This window comes from Protopterus annectens, chromosome 3.part0 (assembly GCF_019279795.1).
Source record: "Protopterus annectens isolate FY-2018-M chromosome 3.part0, PAN1.0, whole genome shotgun sequence".
NCBI classification, from domain to species: Eukaryota; Metazoa; Chordata; order Ceratodontiformes; family Protopteridae; genus Protopterus; species Protopterus annectens.
Window position 1 is genome coordinate 1,234,683,118 of NC_056731.1, and position 20,349 is coordinate 1,234,703,466.

Genomic DNA, 20,349 nt, shown 5'->3' on the forward strand with positions numbered 1-20,349 from the left:
TTATGTAATAGTTGCATTAAATAGTTATGCCTGTATGTAAGAAACGTAAATGTTACATGCAATATGATAAGTAGCCAAAGTCCCACAACAATAGGTATGTATTGAAGATAAAAGTATGTGCTATCCTGTGTACTGTCCGTGGCTATGTGTCAGCCTGTAAACAACGCTGTGTGTCCCGCAAGTGTCCAACAATGGCCATATGAAAAGGTGGCAACCCATGGCAAAGAGGTTCTGTTACCAACACAACCGCAATGACTGCAAATATCTGGGACAGTAATACACAGGATATCTGTCATTTAGACATATCCCTTTACATATCGCTGCAATTCTGGAGGTATGGAAGTATCAACCTCACCTGCATACCGTATAGAAACCAATTAACAACAGCCCAATGTAAAATCCCGTAACATAAGTCTACTAACTGATAGCTCTTTAATTAGGGACGGAGCCCACACACATATATATGGAATATGTAGAAATGCAAGCCCCACAAACCTGTATATGCTACGTACACCCACCGACATCCCCCACACTAGAAACTATAGCAATACAGACTGTAATAACAGCACAAACATCCAGTCAGTCAATTACATCTGCAGAACCATCAACATACCTTGTGAGAGACACAATTAAAGGCCCCATGCAAAATTGTAGCCGTTGTATAATGGAACAAAAGGCGATGTTACAGGTTTTGTTTGCAATAGTCCGTTATCAGACGGTTGGGATGACAGGTACACCCACATGTTGAACCACATACTCTAGCTGTCACACACAATCCACGGGGGACATGAATCCAAAGTATACTTGTCTCTGCACATAGCAGTTGCAATTACACACAACAAAACACAATACAGGCTGTCTCCCCGAAGGTAGGGCAAATGGGCAATGCCCAAGTGGAGAATTCAATTATACCCCACTGTTGCCACATAATTGGTGAATGGAGTAGCTGCACAGCTGATGTGCAAGTAATTAGTCATTCAGGAACACCAATTGCCGGCAGGAAACCACATGTTACAGGTATCGACGTATATAAGGATGACTTGCCAGACATTCAAACCATATGCTCATGCCATATACCTGTTTAAGCAGTGTGAGAGAGATAGAGATAGAAAGTCTGGAACGATAACAAGGTATGTAGAACACTCGGTATGTAAGTTTATGTATAGCATGTTTTGTATTAATTATTTACTGTATGTATAGCCTGGTTTGCGTTAATTAAAAGTGTCTGCAATGCATAAAGTGGGAAAAGGTATTTATGTAGTGATGTCTTGCTGAACATACTAACGCTTGTAGAATCTGTGCATCCAGCAGTGGGCCACAAGGTACACATCACAGACACCACAAGGGATGCTACATGAGGGCTTTAAACAGAACAATTCCATACAACTCGCCGTCAGTGGTAGGGTATGTCCAACAAGTACGTGCCATAGCAGGAGATAGTATATGTTGATATACTGTCACAGTAGGCATGTGTATGGACATATAACGACAATGACATGCCTAAGGTGGTCCCGCTGTGCAAGTATGCTTTGCATTATGGGATACTATGTAAAATATGTGTAATGTATAGTATTGTAGGTAGATATGTCAGATATTCTACACAGCATAACAGGCATATCATGCATAGCAAAGGTATTGTCTATTGGCATGTACAATAACAGGATACATATGGCTTGTAGGCATGGGACATTGTAATAGCATGATAGCTAATCTAAATGGAAGAGCTACCAAGTAACCATGCACAAAGGACATGTAATAGCTTCATAGATTCAAAGTGGGGTACTATGCAGTCTGGCAAATGTATGTGTAAGCACAACTACAGTGTTCACACCAGTGGCACCTCTCTAGGGTAGTGTCCTGTGAACAGCAGAGCCATGTGTTACCTGCACCTCTGCACAGTACAGCCATTGCAGTGATCCCTGGTGTATATGTGTCTCCCAACCACCAAGAGAGGTATCACATGAACAGTGCTACTGAGTGTCCCTGCGTGATGTACATAGGACTTATGTTCCATAGCATGGTGAATGTCCAGTTTGGGAATGTAACCCTCAAGCACATGCCACTCATCGTTGCGTGTGTGCACATATCCATGAGCATGTTGCTCACAGTGGCTTTTGCTTATGTCACATATGTGGAGTATATCCATTAATATTGTTGTGGACATGGGCCCTGTCTGTTCAGCAGAGGTCACCCCTGAGTATGTAGTATGCAAATGTGTACAGACGTGGTGTCTGTAGTTCAGCCGCATACTTTAACTGTCGGAGCTCAATAAACATCATGGCGTGTTAATGTTGTGGTATGTAAAGCTGTAGCTGTTGTGTAAGGTACACCCTAAATGGGGTGGTGTACCCTTGAATGTGTGTAGAAGTCTTGAGTTCAGAGGTACAGTGGGTGCCTATGTACCAGCTACACACCCAGTACAGATAAGTGTGGCCACATAGAAGGATATCCACACCACAGTGGCAATATGGTAACCACAGGAGTGGGTGTGACATACTTGTGTAGTATGAACATGTACAATGTGACATGTATGTAGGGGACTACCACCTATGTGATAGTCAGTGGGTGAATGGTATAATGCAAAAGTGATGTTCATGCACCTTGTGTCATGCAGCTTGAGGCCATGATATTCATATCAGGTATCTGTCACAGTGACACCCATATGGATGGAGTCAGTATCAGCTGGTGGATCAATCATGGCACTTTGTATGCAGGGGTTTGTAAAGCTAGGCAGGGAAATTCCCTCTGTGCTAGCCTGTGCCTCAGGGAAGCATATACTGAACATGAGGGGCCCTATGACTGAGGACACTGGTAGGCCAAGTGTAACTGAAATGCAGTAGGTACTATGGTATGCTACCCTCATTGTGTGTGTCCTGTCCATGAGCCATGTTGCATAACATCCTGAGACATAGGGTACGATGTGCAGGTGGATGTGTATGTTGTCAATACCAGAATGGAGAACGGTGCTGAAGGGCAATGAGAGGACAATGTAGGATGTGTGGACCCCCGTACCGTCATCAACTACCCTGGTAACTGTATGAAAGGAGTCCATCAGGTGTAGCGGACATGCTCTGGCCCTAACAAGTCCAACCCGGGTGGCATCAAAGGACCGGAGCCCAACAATGTCTCTGTGAATAACGTCCATGATGATGTGCCCGATAGCCATGCAGAACAGTCCAGTCAGGTGTGTAGGACTATAGTCCCACTCATGCATTGTGGCTCCACCTGTGTGGAGTGTGATAACTGTTGCTGTGTGCCATTCAGGGGCCACAATGTCTGATGCAAGGCTATTACTGAATATGGTGGCCTAGTGGGGAGACATGTCGTTCAAAGGTTTGTGGACATCACAGCCTGGGACTTTGGAAGGTGACATGGGGCCAGTGTCCCAGAACATGTAGAGTGCAGGTTAGTACTGTGTAGGTGTGACCGCAGGGACACCGCAATGTTCCTGCATGGATTGTGGCCCTGTAGTGAGTGAGAGGGTGTAATGTTAGCAGTGAATCCATCCGCCAACATGTTGCCAACATCACCTGGGTCTGTAATGTTCCTGAATGACTGTTGTATGTGAGAGCAGATGTGGGTATTGCCATTGACTACTGACATACCACCATAATGCCTTGTGGTACACCCCGGAATGTGTCACAGTAATGTTTACGTAGCTAGTCTTGGAGTATGTGATGAGGGATCCCGTGGCCCTACCGAGGCTGACCAGTGAGCTACCCCACCCATGGGATTGTACACCACTGTGCAACAGCCTCCACCTGTTGTTGTACATTATGTCCATGGAACCTGACCACCAGAGTGGCGTCTGTTATCTGGTGTGTACCATCATGGCTCTGTGTGGAATAACATGATCCATGCAGTTGTGTACATGCTAATGAAGTGCACTGGGGTATGTTTCAGTGTTTGTATGTGCATTGTCCATCTGCACGGGTGTCATGACGTCAACAACCGCTGTCATAAGACGTCTGTAGTAGGTGTTGTAGTACTCATGTACTGTGTATGCCATGAAGGGTGTGTTGCCGGGATGTGGCTAACAAGGGTGATTAGCATATGGTCGGAATCCACCAATGAGGGGATAACCCCAGGTGTGGAACACCAGTCACATGTTGGTAGTGTTCATGTCAAGGATAATGTTGGTCTTGGAGGTGGTGTGTATGGGTTGATCCAGCCGAGTGGAGGTTATGACTCACGGATGTGTCGGTACATGAGTGGTTATCCCAGTTAAGTGTGGGGTAGTGTCAGTCACACATCAGTAGTAGCTGTCTGCGCCCTACTGTCCAGTACACCAACAAATGAGGTCTGGTAACCATGGGGTATGTTGTTGAATCTGTAGCTTGTTACAATGTGTATAGTGGTTCTGGACACAGTTAGTTACACATGGAGCATCTCTGATGCATTGTGCTAAGTAACTAGCCAGGATGTGTGTACAACATAGTGGAATATGGGAACACCTCAGCTGTGGGGGTGCCGGTCTAGGCATGTGCCTGAAAGGTATGGTCTGTCTATAACCAGTTATTGCAGGTGTGCTCTGCAGAGCCTAGAGGCAGGTCCCAGTCACTGCAGAGATATTGGAGTGGTGCATTATAAGGTGTGCCTTGCCTGCATGCGTCACAGAGGAAGATGCAAGCATTGTGTCACATGACCCCATGTCTTGCTTGCCAGTTCCCGTTCTGCCGGTGACTGTTATTGGAAACTGTGCAAGACAGGCAGTATAGAAGCAGCAAGAGCCTTACATGTGATCTGTATTCACAGGGCTGACAGGTGCAGGTCATCTGTGCCAAAGCATTGTGTTTGACCAGGTCAGTCAAAGCGAACAGATGCCAGATGCCTGTGGAATGACAGCAGAAGCATACGCAACTGTTGCAGTGACACAGTCAGTCGTTGTACACTGGTATCGGGTCCGGATGAATGCATAATGCTCCCGAGGGCTTGGCCACACCTTCAGGGCTACAAGACTGGTGAGCTATTGCATGTCCCTGCACATGTAGTCTGTGAAGTGGCATCTCAGGGCAGTCACACTAACATGGAGAATGACAGTCACATCGTACCTGGTGAGGTGTAGCATGGGTTCATAGGTTATGTTGCAGAACCAGTTACCCGACAGCAAGATGTAAGCGACTATCGCCTTGTGTAGCCTGCTGTGTGGAACTGCAGTGTGACCGCCTACAGAGTCACCTATGACTGGTGTGTTGTGTATGTTATAACACCCTATTGGCTGTATGTGATGGGCACACATGAGTCTGTGGGCTATAAGTTAATGATGTTGTGTTCTGTGATGGGGGCTGCCTCTGGTGCCTATACAGAGTATGGAGAGGTACTGCACAAGTTGTCCTCGTATGTGTGACCTGTGGTGGAGATCATGTGAGACTATGTGATGTGTGGGGTGTGCTGCGAATGTTACACATCCCAACATGACTGTCAGGTGCAGTTAGGGTTGGTGACAGTATTACCCCCAGCAGGGCTGCATAAGTGCATCCCCCACAGGCTGTAGTGTTGTATGTTGGGACATGTGTCGTCAGACTGTAGCCAATCTGTACCTCCACCTGGTAGTGCCATTGCAACCCCAGACAGGCACAGGTCATGTGGCCGTGGCCGGACACAGTGAGCTGTACAGCCTGGTCTGTACAATCTGGAGCTGTCAATAATACCCCTGTGTAGGCCTCACAAAAGGAAGAACTGTGTGCACACATACACGCACACAGCAAACACATCTGTAGGGCACCACAATACCCACATGCATACTGAACAGACATGTCCAGTCATATCACCGGCCCTTACCCACACACATGATGTCACCCATTGGTGCAGCCTATGCCCATGGCACACATTATCACCCTGTGCATATGATGAAGCCTGTGCCGCATCCCTGTCATCCACACCATCGGTGCAGGGACATGCTCAAATGGTCTAATGCACAGGGTGAACAGAATAGTGAGAGGTGTATATTACATTAGTTGTGTACGACTAGTGAGGGAAGTGTATATTACGTTAGTTGTGTAAGAATGGTGAGAGATGTGTATATTACATTGGTTGTGTACTGTTGACATGCACCAGACATACCATGTAGTACAGGTGTAGCATGCATTGTTATATGTGCACAACCATGTAGTACAGGTGTAGCATGCATTGTTATATGTTCACAGTATGTGTCTCGGTAACAACAGTAACAGCATTTTGGTAATGATGCCCAGGTTCCCTCCTTATGGTCTACATGTATGTGTCTACAGGTAGCAGTGTTTGCAGTCTTCCATGTGTAACTGTGGAGTACTCACAGGCACGTATGGCAATCTTAGCATGCTATACTTAGCCTTAACCGGACAGCTGGAAAGTCTAACATACCACAGATGTCCACACATATACTGATCCAGCAGCCTGTGTGCAGATTAATAGGCTACAGTGGCTAGAGAAGTGACATCCATACCAGGTCACATCACAGATATGTTGACATGGTGCAGGGGTTGTACACAGCGGTCTGGACAATGATAACGTTGGAGGCCACTTGATAGCATGAGGCCTCACTGTGTAGCAGTAATACCCTGTCACAGTACAGGAACATGCCCACACTCACAGGGTTGACAAAACTATAATGCACACCCCATACTGTTGAGGTGAGGACACTTGCCTATGTGGTCATCACCCTCACAGTACTGTGCACCCACACGACGCAACACAGAGAAGGGACATGTACAGGTAGCCAGTACGGCTGAGACCGATGGCATCAACAGGGTAGTTGACTGCATCACCATGAGGGGTTGGGATCCTGTGTGTTCTGTATGGTAGCATACACCCACACTCCATGCACCAGACAGCCATACATACATACACACACACACACACACACACACACACACACACACACACACACACACACACACACACACACACACACACACACACACACTGTGGAGACCACAACTGTCATACACATATGGATAGCTGATGTCTGTGATACACACACCACACCTGCCTATGTCATGTTTTCCACACTCCAGTATGTACAGATGTCTACAACAGTGTACAGGGGTGTGTCACAACAGGGATGTATTCCCCACCATATGTGGCATATATGGTCACACACACACATGGCAGTACTGTGCATGATACACCTGCTATATGATGATACGTCTGACAGACATGCAGCAGTATTGGCCGCATTATGTGTACCAACGCTATGTCCGGCAATTGTGCTGCTATATGCACATGGGAGGGTGTAAGTGTTACAGGTGTCGAGTGACATACAGTCGGTAACACCTGACCGCTGTATAGGTTTTATGTCTTCCCCGTCAGGTAACAGTAACATAGCGTACTGTTTGCACATGTAATGGTATGATGGCGTGTGACAGACCTGTGAGCCGTACCCGGCGAACATCCATCTACACAGGTGGATCACCACTTTACACACACACATCCATCCATACCTGATGTACATCCTACCATACTGTCAGTATGTCACCATATACAGGTGTCAATAATGGGGCTGCATTGCAACTGCATGCTGTAGTTTGGCACAGATGAGTTACTTATATCAGCTACTGCACATGCATGGCAGCTGCATGCACACTACAGTTTGTACATGTGTGTTGGTCCCACATGCCTGACATGTAGCCATGTTTGTATGCATTGCAATCGGTGGACATGTGTGTTGACATACATAACACATGGACTGTTGCATGATATGATGGGTGTCATGGGTAACTAGTACAGAGGGAATGTGTCCTTGGTCAACATTGCTACCTCATGTACTGTTGGCATTCAACAGCCATGGACCCACCTCCCGTTTGTGTGCATATGATTGCTGTAGCCACTTGTCTGCACGGAGGACAGCAAAAGCTATGCTATGTACATATGTGTTGTGTGTGTGGTCCATGCACATATCCACTGCAATTACATGTATGACATATCTGAACATGTGTGTTCGTTGGTGTGCAGCGACAGTCATCTGTCACAGCTGTGTAATACCCAGGGCCCCTGTTATGTGTAGAGCTGACCTGACTGTGTACAGTGGTATCATTGCAATGCATAACACATGATGGAACCCTGTCGGTACATGTGTAGTCTGCACAGTTGCTGTACACCCATGTACAGTCCACTGGTCATGCGTCACACGGTGTTGTGTTGATGTATTGCTGGTCCAACGACATGGTGGTGTCTGAGGTCTACATTGTAGACTGTGGTGTGTACCTCTGTGATCTGCACCTGAGACATCTGTGATGGCTCCTGATTGTGTACTGGTCAATACATGTGAGTGGCCATCATGTACGTGGGGACAGTAATATCATACTGTGCCCTTCCGTGTTTAGTATCCGTGTGCATGCCAGACGGCCCTTTGCAACTGCTAAGTGTGTGAGCATGCCCAGTACGCCGTTGTGTAGTTGGACACACAGTACATTCCAAACTGTACCCTTATGTGTTTAGAAGCCGTGTGCATGCAAGACGGCCCTTTGCAACTGCTAAGTGTGTGAGCATGCCCAGTACGCAGTTGTGTAATTGGACACACAGTACATTCTAAACTGTGCCCTTACATGTTTAGAATCCGTGTGCATGCAAGATGGCCCTTTGCAATTGTTAAGTGTGTGAGCATGCCCAGTACACCGTTGTGTAGATGGGCACGCAGTACATTCCAAACGGACGTGTGATACTAAGCATGTGGGCATGGCCAGTGACACCTTGTGTCAGTGATGTGCCTCTGTGTATGGGCATGGCCATTGACATCCTGTATAGCGATGGTGGACATTCAGGCAACAGATGTCCATTTTCAATGTCATGATGGATGCCTACATTGAACACACTGGCTGACTGTCTTGCAGGGTGTACTGTCTTTGGCGCATCCCATATCTATGTAGTGTTGTTGTACTGCTCCGTAGATATTTAGTTGCCCCGATCACACCACTGCCGTGTGTTTTCCCACGTCTACCTTGGGACAGTAATATGCTTTCAGACTGCTCACTCTCTATACATTCCCTATCGGCATCCTTGCCTTTGTGGAAGATGTCACCCACCTAGAAGTATGCCTCTGGGAGTGCTGTGCTCAGTAATCTCGGTAGCGCGTTCTGTAAATGCGTATTGCTGTAGTGTGATAAGGTAATTAGGTATATGTTCAACTCCCAGCCCTGCCAAGTGTGTGTGTGTGTGTGTGTGTGTGTGTGTTTCCAGCTGCCTGGGGACACGGTAATGCTTTTAGATGCCTCACACCACATACATTCCCTATCGGCATCTTTGCCTTTGCGGATGATGTCACCCACCTAGAAGTATGCCACTGTGAGTGCTGTGTTCAGTAATCTCGGTAGCATGTTCTGTAAATGTGTATTGCTGTAGTGTGATAAGGTAGTTAAGTGTATGTTCGACTCCCAGCCCTGCCAAGTGTGTGCCTATGTGTGTGTGTGTTTCCAGCTGTCTGGGGACATGGTAATGCTTTTAGACGCCTCACACCACATACATTCCCTATCGGCGTCTTTGCCTTTGCAGATGATGTCACCCACCTAGAAGTATGCCTCTGGGATTGCTGTGTTCAGTAATCTCGGTAGCACATTCTGTAAATGCGTATTGCTGTAGTGTGATAAGGTAGTTAGGTGTATGTTCGACTCCCAGTCCTGCCAAGTGTGTGTGTGTGTGTGTGTGTGTGTGTGTGTGTGTGTGTTTCCAGCTGCCTGGGGACACGGTAATGCTTTTAGACGTCTCACACCACATACATTCCCTATCGGCGTCTTTGCCTTTGCGGATTATGTCACCCAGCTAGAAGTATGCCTCTGGGAGAGCTGTGTTCAGTAATCTTGGTAGCGCGTTCTGTAAATGCGTATTGCTGTAGTGTGATAAGGTAGTTAGGCCTGTATTCTAATCCCAATCCTGCCACGTGTGTGTATGTGTGTGTGAGAGTTTCCCACTGCATGACAACAGTACATTGCTTTTACACTATTCACTCTCCGTAGAATCTGTACAGTGTCTTTGCCTTTGATGCTGATGCCAGCAAGCTAGACATATGCCTGTGTGAATACTGTGATCTAGTAATCACGGTAGCGCGTTCTGTACATGCGTAATGCTGTAGTGTGATAAGGTAGTTAGGTCTGTGTTCTGATCCCAACCCTGCCAAGTGTGTGTGTGTGTATATCTATTTATATATATGTAATGTAGATAGATATTGACATGTATTTGGATATTAGCACTATTGAATGTGCTGCATTATCTGTACATGAACATCTTTGATGTATGTAAATCTGCTATGGCTCTGTGATAGTGCACATACTGTGTGCTGTAGTGATCCTGGGTAATGGTTGTGTAGTGACCAGTTATTCTGTTGCTGGGTATTACAAGGGACATTGACAACAATGATAGTACAGCACCTTTAAATGGTCGTGTGCACATCTAAGCAACAGTCAGCAGTGGTTATTACTTTGGAGGATGAGTATGGCTCATATAACTATGTATTACCTGACACTACTATGCAAATCAGGTTAACATTACTGACTCCCGTTTATCCACAGGTTGTGATACAGATCCCAAGAATGTATGTGTATACATTGACAGGTGCAGGACTGGAATATTGTTGAATGCATGCAGGGGTGTCCATGGCCAGTAATGGCGATCTGTACAGCCTGGCAGGTATGGTCTGTGACTGTCCCACAACCTCCTGTATATGCATGACACATGCTGAAACTGTGTACATGCAGACACACACACATGAAACAAACAACTAGGGCTAACACATACACACACACATTGCATCAACATTGGGCCATGCAAGCACTGTTGTCCCTCACACACACACATACTTACATGTTGATTGGATGGCTCAATGACAGGCTCTGGAAAAGAAACACGATACCCTGTGCATATGATGACACCTGTGCCACCACCTGCAATGTGTAACATAGATGCAGGAACAGACTAACATGGTGCTGATGCTCAGGGTGGCTTTATAGCACTGTATTAATGTTAAAATGTTGTTAACACAAAGTGTGATATCCTTCAAGGTGTATGTAAGCAGGCATGATGTATTGCAGCTATGACCATCAATGTAGTATAGTTTACAGCACTGTTGATTCTGAAGATTTATTATCCATCCATGTGCCATTTGACTGACGTGTATAGTATTGGCAGCATGTGTTTCAGAGTGTGCAGTATGTGTGTGATGTGTGTAGTACAGATTTATGCATGCTTACAAATGTGTACACTGGCTTACACAACATTACACGGGCTTCAACATAATTACACTAGCTTACTCATTCTTCAACGCGTGCCCACGGCTGACACGCGCACACACATGCTTACTCAGGCTTACAGGTGCACACAGGCACGTACACACTGTCAGCAGGCTTGCAAGAAACTTCAGTGATATCCATGGCGTACACCGTCAGTTTCCTGACTGTACCTAGGATAAATCATAACACGCCTCTTCCACTGATGAGTAACTGACAGCAAACGTGACACATTGCTCTGATAGGATTACAGTGTTTTATACATATACACTCATGATGTCACCTATCTTCTACTCTGATAGTCCCCTTAACCTACTCTTCCACTGTAGTGGCTTGGCCCATATGGCATGACGAACTGTGATTCACTATCCTCAGCCTCAGTTACATCGGATTGCCTACTAATGCTTGGTTACATCTCTGACAGAGCGCTTCCACACATAGCCACCAGTACTCAGTAGCCATCTTGTCTTCAGCTTGGCATTCACCTGCATGGCAAACTAACTGTTAATGATAATTACAATTTCTATGTGTATTTTAAATATTTCTCTTGTTTTAAAAGCGCAGCGCGTTTTCGCGCCGCTGCGCTACGCTTACACACCGGAAATCGGGGAAGGACAAATACAGTTTTATTAATTTCACATGGAAAAATATGCCACTGGCCTTATATTTGGCCATTGGCATGCTTCTTCAACTGAATTCATCCTTTATTTGCAGCTGACATTGTTCCGTTTAGCTACTTGCAGAACGTAACTCGGTTAACATCCGAGTACATTTCTGCACATAACTCTACTCTTGCACAGACAGCTTACTGTTTCATGTATCACAGATTTACATCATTTGCATAGCTTTCACCTACAAATGGGGTAATTTGCATATCTTAACATTGTCCGTGCAACGTTCGGTTCAGGGGCTGTCTTACACGCCCCTACAGGATATTGCTGAATAGCTCGGCAGACATCTTGCCTTGTTCTACTCTTCCTTTACTCGTACACGCTCCATGACCCCTGGCCTAAGCTTTGCTGTGTGCTAATATGTCTATTTGTGGCTGTAGGTATGTTTTGACCTGCTACGTCTGACATTTCTACAAAGCAGCTCCCACTTTCATAATTTGTAACGGTGACAGCCCTATAGGTACTATATATACAGCTGTGACATTTGACATGTCAACACATACCTGCGGTCAATACTAAACTGACTACTTCAACGCTTTTCATACCTCCAGAGTTTTCTTGTAGTAGTATAGTCGATAATACTGTTTCCTATAACATGTATCTGTTTCTGATACAAGATATATCATTTTATTACACCACTACACACAAGAAGAAATCACAGGCCAGATGCCATTACATTCCTTTTTCAGGACACACCCGCCAAGAGTGTTGTGTTCCTCACAAAAGCCAACAGGTGCTAATCAAAATATATTATGCTATCATCTACCTTATGTGTTCATCGGTATTTGTGCTTTCCGTCAGTGGCAGAACTCACATGCGAGTGTGGGAGACTGAACACTGTATCGGGGACACTGCATAACACCCTGAGGGACACTATTAACCTTCCACATTGACTATCACAGGGCATAAGTATTCATTCACATTTATCGAGGTACATGCTTTTGACTTATACATGTTTTGTCATTTGTCATCCCATCTTTCTTCACACCTGTCCACCTGATGTCACTAGTTCTGTACATTTATTTAGGACAGGGTTACCTTCATACCTCTTAACTGTACACATTTTGGGTAAATGTCCCGAACTTAGACTTGTAATGTTGTTCCTTTTTTGTTATTATTGTGCCTTTCTGGTAAATTAGTGGCAGGTCATTAAGGACTGTGAGGTTAGATAATAATGACAGACATTAGTAGTTTATAACTAATAAACTAATAACTCTCAAAACTTTCATACTAATGAATTATCCATTATTCTATCAACGTTCTAACTTTCTCAGAGGAATATTTAACATAGTCCCTATTTGTACTTATTTAAATATGCCTCTGTCCAGATGTCTTATTCTGAAAGGTTGAGAGGTATGGTTACCATCTTATTCGTACGCATGTACGTCCATGATAATCACTTACATGACACTGATATAAGTCCCTACGTCTTCCCCCAATGATTTACACAATATCCAGTAGATGGGTTCTTCATTTTTGGAAGGTATAGGCGTGTGCTATACCCACATAGGAAAATTAATCACTCCCATGGGGCGGACCTAATAAGTCTGTGTCAACCAACACCTGTGAACCTAGGCCCATTATTGCATACCCATGATTCCCATACCTGACACCCCTCCACAGTAGTCATAAGACATATTTAATGTGAGCGATAATAAAGTATGAAGATACTTCTAAGCACTATCCACTCTCCACGTATCGGGACATATGTCATACATTTTGTCAACCCATGTGTTATTACCCTTGCACAAGCTACTGTTGCATGTACAACTATATTGTAGCTGCGGATGTGACTTCCTTTGCGTCAATAATTACTGGCCGTTGCCTGTAGACAACCACTTTTTGGAGTCCTGCAAAGGACACCTATATCCATGTTTAAAGAGTAGAACTTGCAGATTTGGCACACTGGTACTTTCCGGGCAATGGTTTGGAAAGGAGCAGTGTATTTACCTTTCTTGCATGTCTGTATGTCTATCCATAATAGCTATGATGTAACCTATTTATGTACATCTGTTATATCTACAAGTACAAATGTTTCTGTGTTTGTTATGTATATATCGATTTATGTAAGTGTGTGTGTGTGTGTGTGTGTGTGTGTGTGTGTGTGTGTGTGTGTGTATATATATATATATATATATATATATATATATATATATGTCTGTACATTCTTTATATCATATATTTAAAGTCTGTAGATATATATCTATACACAATTATATATATCCATATATAGATATATAAATAAACGTGTAGAAAACAGCATTCATTTGCTATGCTGTGAGCAGATTACCCATGCGCAGGCACACTTGCATATCCTTATTGTGGGTTACCTATGTTTACTAACTCTTTGTGCTTATGTGGGCTTTCTTAATTAAGATGGTACCAGTAAAATATCTGTAATCTGGTTAGCAGACATATGCGAAACACACGTTCATCTTTACATATTTAAATGTCTTTACAACACACACGCATTCATTAACTCATATGTGCTGTAGTTGTAGTTGACCCGGGACTGCATTCACGTTGGCCGGATGTTGTAACCACTATACTATTGGTGTTCTGACTCATTTATATGCATACCCATAGTACATAGCTACATTAACATACGCCTCTCCACTTCGCTTACAACACAGGCATCCATTCTCCTGCTGGGAAAAATGCGGTACTACATATTACACATTCCCTATTCCCTACTGCTCTGGACCCAAGCTGCATATTTAATCACTCAAAGGATATGCAGAACTCCAGGGCTTATAGTCCTGGCACATACAAGTCTTTGATTGTCAGGGTGTTCCTGTGGTGATCTGGGTTTAGGCTTGTCCTCCTGGTGAACGGAACTGCCCTGACCGAGTTCAAATGCCAGACGAAGTACATGGACAGAATTTGTCCATTTTATAGAGGTTTACCTGTGTTTACAGACACAGGTCTTTCAGCACCTGTCAGCAGCTTTTTATGTTGGCAATACATAATATGGGTGAGGGTGGTTACAATACATAATCCACAGTGAGGGGTGTTCCCATTCACATTTGATTATTTCCTGTATGCATTCATACAAGGATTATTATTTTGGACATGAATTAACTACAGGTATGCAGTGGTACAGTAAACAAATGTGAAGGTTTGTTACTGTAAATATGTATGGACCTCTGTAATACACTGTTGTTTTCTGGCAAATCAGTAGCTAGTCATTAAAGACTGAAGTCAGAACATAATAACAGACAGTTGAGTTTCAGACTTCATACTCTTCAGGAAATTAATGACAATGTACAAACTGTTATTCTACCAACTTTCTCAGTTTCTTTACAAATTGTCCATACTTTTGGGCCTTTGTCCCACTTTTATTCATGGCTTTGTCCAGATATCTTGCTCTCAGAGGTTGACAGGTATACTTTTATTCACAGCTTTGTCCAGATATCTTGCTCTCAGAGGTTGACAGGTGTGGTCGGTCACACCTACACACACATTAAGTGTCCCTCACACAGTAGAGCAGGGTTATCCTGTTTACGTCAGTGCCTTCATCACCCTTATACCATGTGCCACTATGCGAATGTGTGCAATATATTTCCGCTTATTCGTGTCGGGATACGTGCGTCACGGGCAAGTGTTTGATCCTGGGTAGTAGGTTATGCATGACCACTTAGGGCTGGACAGTGTCGTCCACCTCTAATGCACATTCCAACTTCTGTCCAGATATCTACAGGACTGGACTTCATGCCTTCCGTTCTAATGTTTACACAGGTTACGTATTCCATGAGGGATATCCAAAAATTGTACCGATCCACAACAAGAGGTATACCGAACAACGTTTTGGAGTTACGAAAATGTGCTGAGGTCATGTGCAATCCTGCAACCACCTAGGGTGACACTACCTACTACATATGCGTAGTGGTCACTATGTGTAGCTGTAGCTACACCACACCAGTAGGCCAAGTACGGCTGGATTTGGTGGACGTTCAGGTACGGGAGCGAGTTGTGTGATGTGGGGGGGGTGCTGGGTAGTCCATTATGCATCCAGGTGTGTTGCATTTTTTATGGCCAGTTCCATCCAGGTGTGTTGCATTTGTTATGGCCAGTTCCATCAGGACCAATCTGTGGGTATGTGCCGGTGACATATCTATACATTTGTATCGCACATTTCAATATTCATCTGTTTGTGGGATTGTGTTCTACAGTATGGCCTGTCTGGTTGTATTGCAGCTGTTTATACATGTGTTTGTGTTTCTTTCAGCTTCACCCGCTGCTCCCTCATACACCTCCGGTTCACCTATTCTGCATACGACACAGTATTGCCTTGGAAGATTGTACCATTACCCATCCACCCCACACACACAGATTCCTCACACCCCATACAGCTGTGCTTTGGTTGTTGGCCCATGACATGGCCAGAGTAACACATTGAATACCCTACATGTGTCTAGTACCTGTATGGTTGTGTGGACTACCCTGCCATGTTTGCTTTTCACATGCTATACCTCATGCACATAGGTACATGCCCATACTTCTCTTTCGTTACATGTTTGGTATACCTGGGTACTACCCGTTCGACTGTGACACATCCTGACAAGTTCGGCTTGTACCGCTGACTTCCGGATTTTGGCGGCCTGTTGTACTCATTGGTAGGATGCCACCTTTTCCTATGTCCAGGATGGGATATATTCCGTACACATATCCGACTGTAGTGGACAACACCTCCCGTAGGGTTGCCACCTTTTAAATTGGCCATAGTGGGACATTTTTGGTACACACATCACATTTTACAGGCTGACACATACCCACGATCAGTACACAGGATAGAACTTTAGACTTTTTGCCTATATAAAAGCTTATTCTTGTAGCAGCTCAGTTGCTTATTCTGTTTCTTATAACATTTATGTAATTTAGATATAGAAAACCTGTTTAATGTAACTATTACATAACGTAGAGGGAATAATTTTGTCCTATAATCTCAGGACATTTGCCATTGTTACAGGTTTTTGTCAGGACACAACAGCCCAAAGAGGGACTGTCGCTCACAAAGTGGGACAGGTGGTAATCCTAGTCAACGGTACGGATAATACTGTTCCTTTCAGCCTGCATGTGTCCTTATTGATGTGGCTGTTTGCATGCTCCTTCTGTTTCGTTTACATGCTTATTCTATTTCCTATCACATTTGCTATGTGAAATACGGACATACCTTTTGTATGTGACTATTACATTCCTTGTGGGATATGATTCGGACATACGGTCGCTAGATATCTACATTTCTCATATATTTTGTTATGGACACATCTTCCCAGCTGTGTACCCTCCCTCACATTATGGGTCCGCTGGTGACCCTCACCATTGGGCTGGACATACCTACTGGCAGTTCGCTAACATATGATGCATTTCACTTCCAATTGGTATGGCTATCTACACTGTATTGGACTACAGCCACACGGCCTTCCATGTCATTTTTTTGCGGGATAGGGACCCGTTATTCCCTACCATGCATTTCTGTTTGCTTCGCCACTTTGTGTTCGCAGGTACTTTCTTGCATGCTTTGCATACGTTTCAATATCCAGGGACACTGACGTGGTTACTATCTTGCAACTTGTTATATGCAAGCATTTTAGGTTGCACATCGACAGCTGCCATTTCCACGCCTCTGTGCAGCACTTCGACATGCCCTATGCACTCGCGCTCTTTTCCTGTGCACGTGGCTGTGTCGGCAGCGCGCCTTCATTACTATGCATTTGGTGCTACTGCACCATCCTCACGCCACACGGTCGGCGCAAGCCTAATGCCGGCCTTGTGCCAAGATTCATGAATCCCGTGGTATGTCTATATGCAAACATCTACTGCATGCTAGTGTACATACTGGAGGCACATAACCACATAACTGAACAGTAATGAATGAAATACTTTTTTTTTTTAGAATTTGGCAGTGAATGTAGACAAATACAGTTATAAAAGTTATTTTCTTCCAGACAGAATGCACAACAGTGAATGGCAATGAATGCACTGAAACTTAAGCTTCTACCTTGGAGATCATATTTTAGAAGCAACGTGTTTTGTTTTTAATGGCTGCACTTTTTATCACTTGTGAAAAGATAAAGGGTATTTTAAGTATATGGGTTAGCAGCTGCCTCTGCAAAATATGTTCCTGGAATGTGTGTTGATTATCTAATTTACATGCAAATATGATCCCTTATTAGATGACCAAAATGGCCATAGACAGACTAGCATATGATGTGAGTAGCTAGATACCAACGAACAGTGGCTGCTGTCAACATACTCCAACTCAATTTTAAGCCTGTGTGTGATTCAAAAATGAATCAGCACCAAGTCAAGTTTGACTAAAATTACTTTGTGTTACTACAATAAATGAAATGTATTAGCTGAATTGATGCAAATAGCTGGTGTTTGTTAATTATTTGTGGTTATACCTTCTCATCCTGGTCTGTGTTTTATTTGAGTGAAGAATTGTTTAAATACCAAAAATAAATAACCAAGTGCATATAGTGGATATAAAAAGTGTACTCACCCCTGTTAAATTGCCAGGTTTTTGTGATATAAAAAAATGAGACCACAGTAAATCATTTCAAAACTTTTCCCACCTTTAATGTGACGTATAACCTGTACAATTCAATTGAAAAACAAACAAATCTGTTAGGGCAAAAAATATAAAAAATAATAAAAAAACATACAATTAAGCTGGTTACAGAAGTGTGCACACCCTTAAACTATTACTTTGTTGAAGCACCTTTTGATTTAATTACAGCATTCAGTCTTCTTGGGTACACACCTGCCATTAATTAAAGAAACTCTGATTAACCCCAAATAAAGTACAGCCATCCTAGTATGATTTTCCTGGCATCTACTTAGTTGCCTGCTACACCAAAAGCCATGGTTTGCAGAGAACTTACAAATCATCAAAGGGATCTCATTGTTGAAAGGTATCAGTCAGGAGAAGGGTACACAAAATTTTCCACAGCATTGGACATACCATGAACACAGTGAAGGCAGTCATCAAAAAGTGGAAAAAATATGGGTATAACAGTGATGTTGCAAAGAACTGGACATCCCTCTAACATTGATGAAAAGACAAGATGAAAACTGATCAGGGAAGCTGCCAAGAGACCTACAACAACACTGAAGGAGCTTTAGGAATTTCTGGCAAGTACTAGTTGTGTACTATATGTGACAGCAATCTCCCGTCTTCTCCATATGTTTTGGCTATGGGGTACAGTTGCAAGATGGAAGCCTTTTCTTACACAGAAAGACATCCAAGCCAGTTTAAAATTTGCAAAACAATACATCAAGTCTCCCAAAAGCACATGGGAAAATGTGTTATGTTCTGATGAGACCAAGGCTGAACTTTTTTGCCACAATTCCAAAAGGTACGTTTGGTGCAAAAACACTTTGCTTCACCAAAAGAACACCATCCTCATGGTGAAGCATGGTGATGGCAGTATTATGTTTTGTGATTACTTTTCTTTGGCTGGAACTGGGGCTTGTGGAGGGAATTATGAATAGTTCCAAATACCTGTCACTTTTGCCCAAAAACCTTCAAGCGTCTGCTAGAAAGCTGAAGATGAAGAGGAATTTCACCTTTCCACATGACAACAACCCCAATCATACATCAAAATCAGCAAAAGAATGGCTTCACCAGAAGAAAATTAAAGTTTTGGAATGGTCCAGCCAGAGCCCAGACCTAAATCCAATAGAAAATCAGTGGGATGACCTGAAGAGGGCTGTGCACAAGAGATGCCCTTGCAATCTGATAGATTTGGAGTGCTGTTGCAAAGAAGAGAGGGCAAATATTGCCATGTCAAGATGTGCCATGCAAATAGACTCCTACCCAAGAAGACTGAATGCTGTAATTAAATCAAAAGGTGCTTCAACAAAGTATTCGTTTATAGGTGTGCACACTTATGCAACCAGCTTATTGTACGTTTTGTTTTGTTTTTTTTATATTTTTTCCACTAACAGATTTGTTTGTTTTTCAATTGAATTGAACAGGTTGTAGGTCACATTAAAGGTGGGAAAAGTTTTGAAGTGATTTATTGTGGTCCCTTTTTTTTATATCACAAAAACCTGGCATTTTAACAGGAGTGTGTACACTTTTTATATCCACTGTAAATTAATTAAAATAAAATAAAATAAAAATAACTATATAAACTATCCCCGGGATACAATAAACTCTGTGTAGGCTTCATGCAAAGCCTACATGGAGTTAACATGTCTGCGCAGTGGTGTGTAGTGAGCAGCAGTGCGCAAGGCATATTCATGCCACATACCACATGTAAGTGAACACAGATAGCACACCTGTTAAATCCGGAGCACTGACAGTCTGCAGTTGTGCCATGATGATCACCAGGGCTTCACAAATAGCTCCCAACCCATTAGTGGGAGACATCTGGCCAACATAATGCTGGGTCAATGACCCAGAAATAGGGACATCTTTGATATATATGCCCTACAGAAATGTATTAGGAATGCCAGGGGTTTATGTTAAGTTT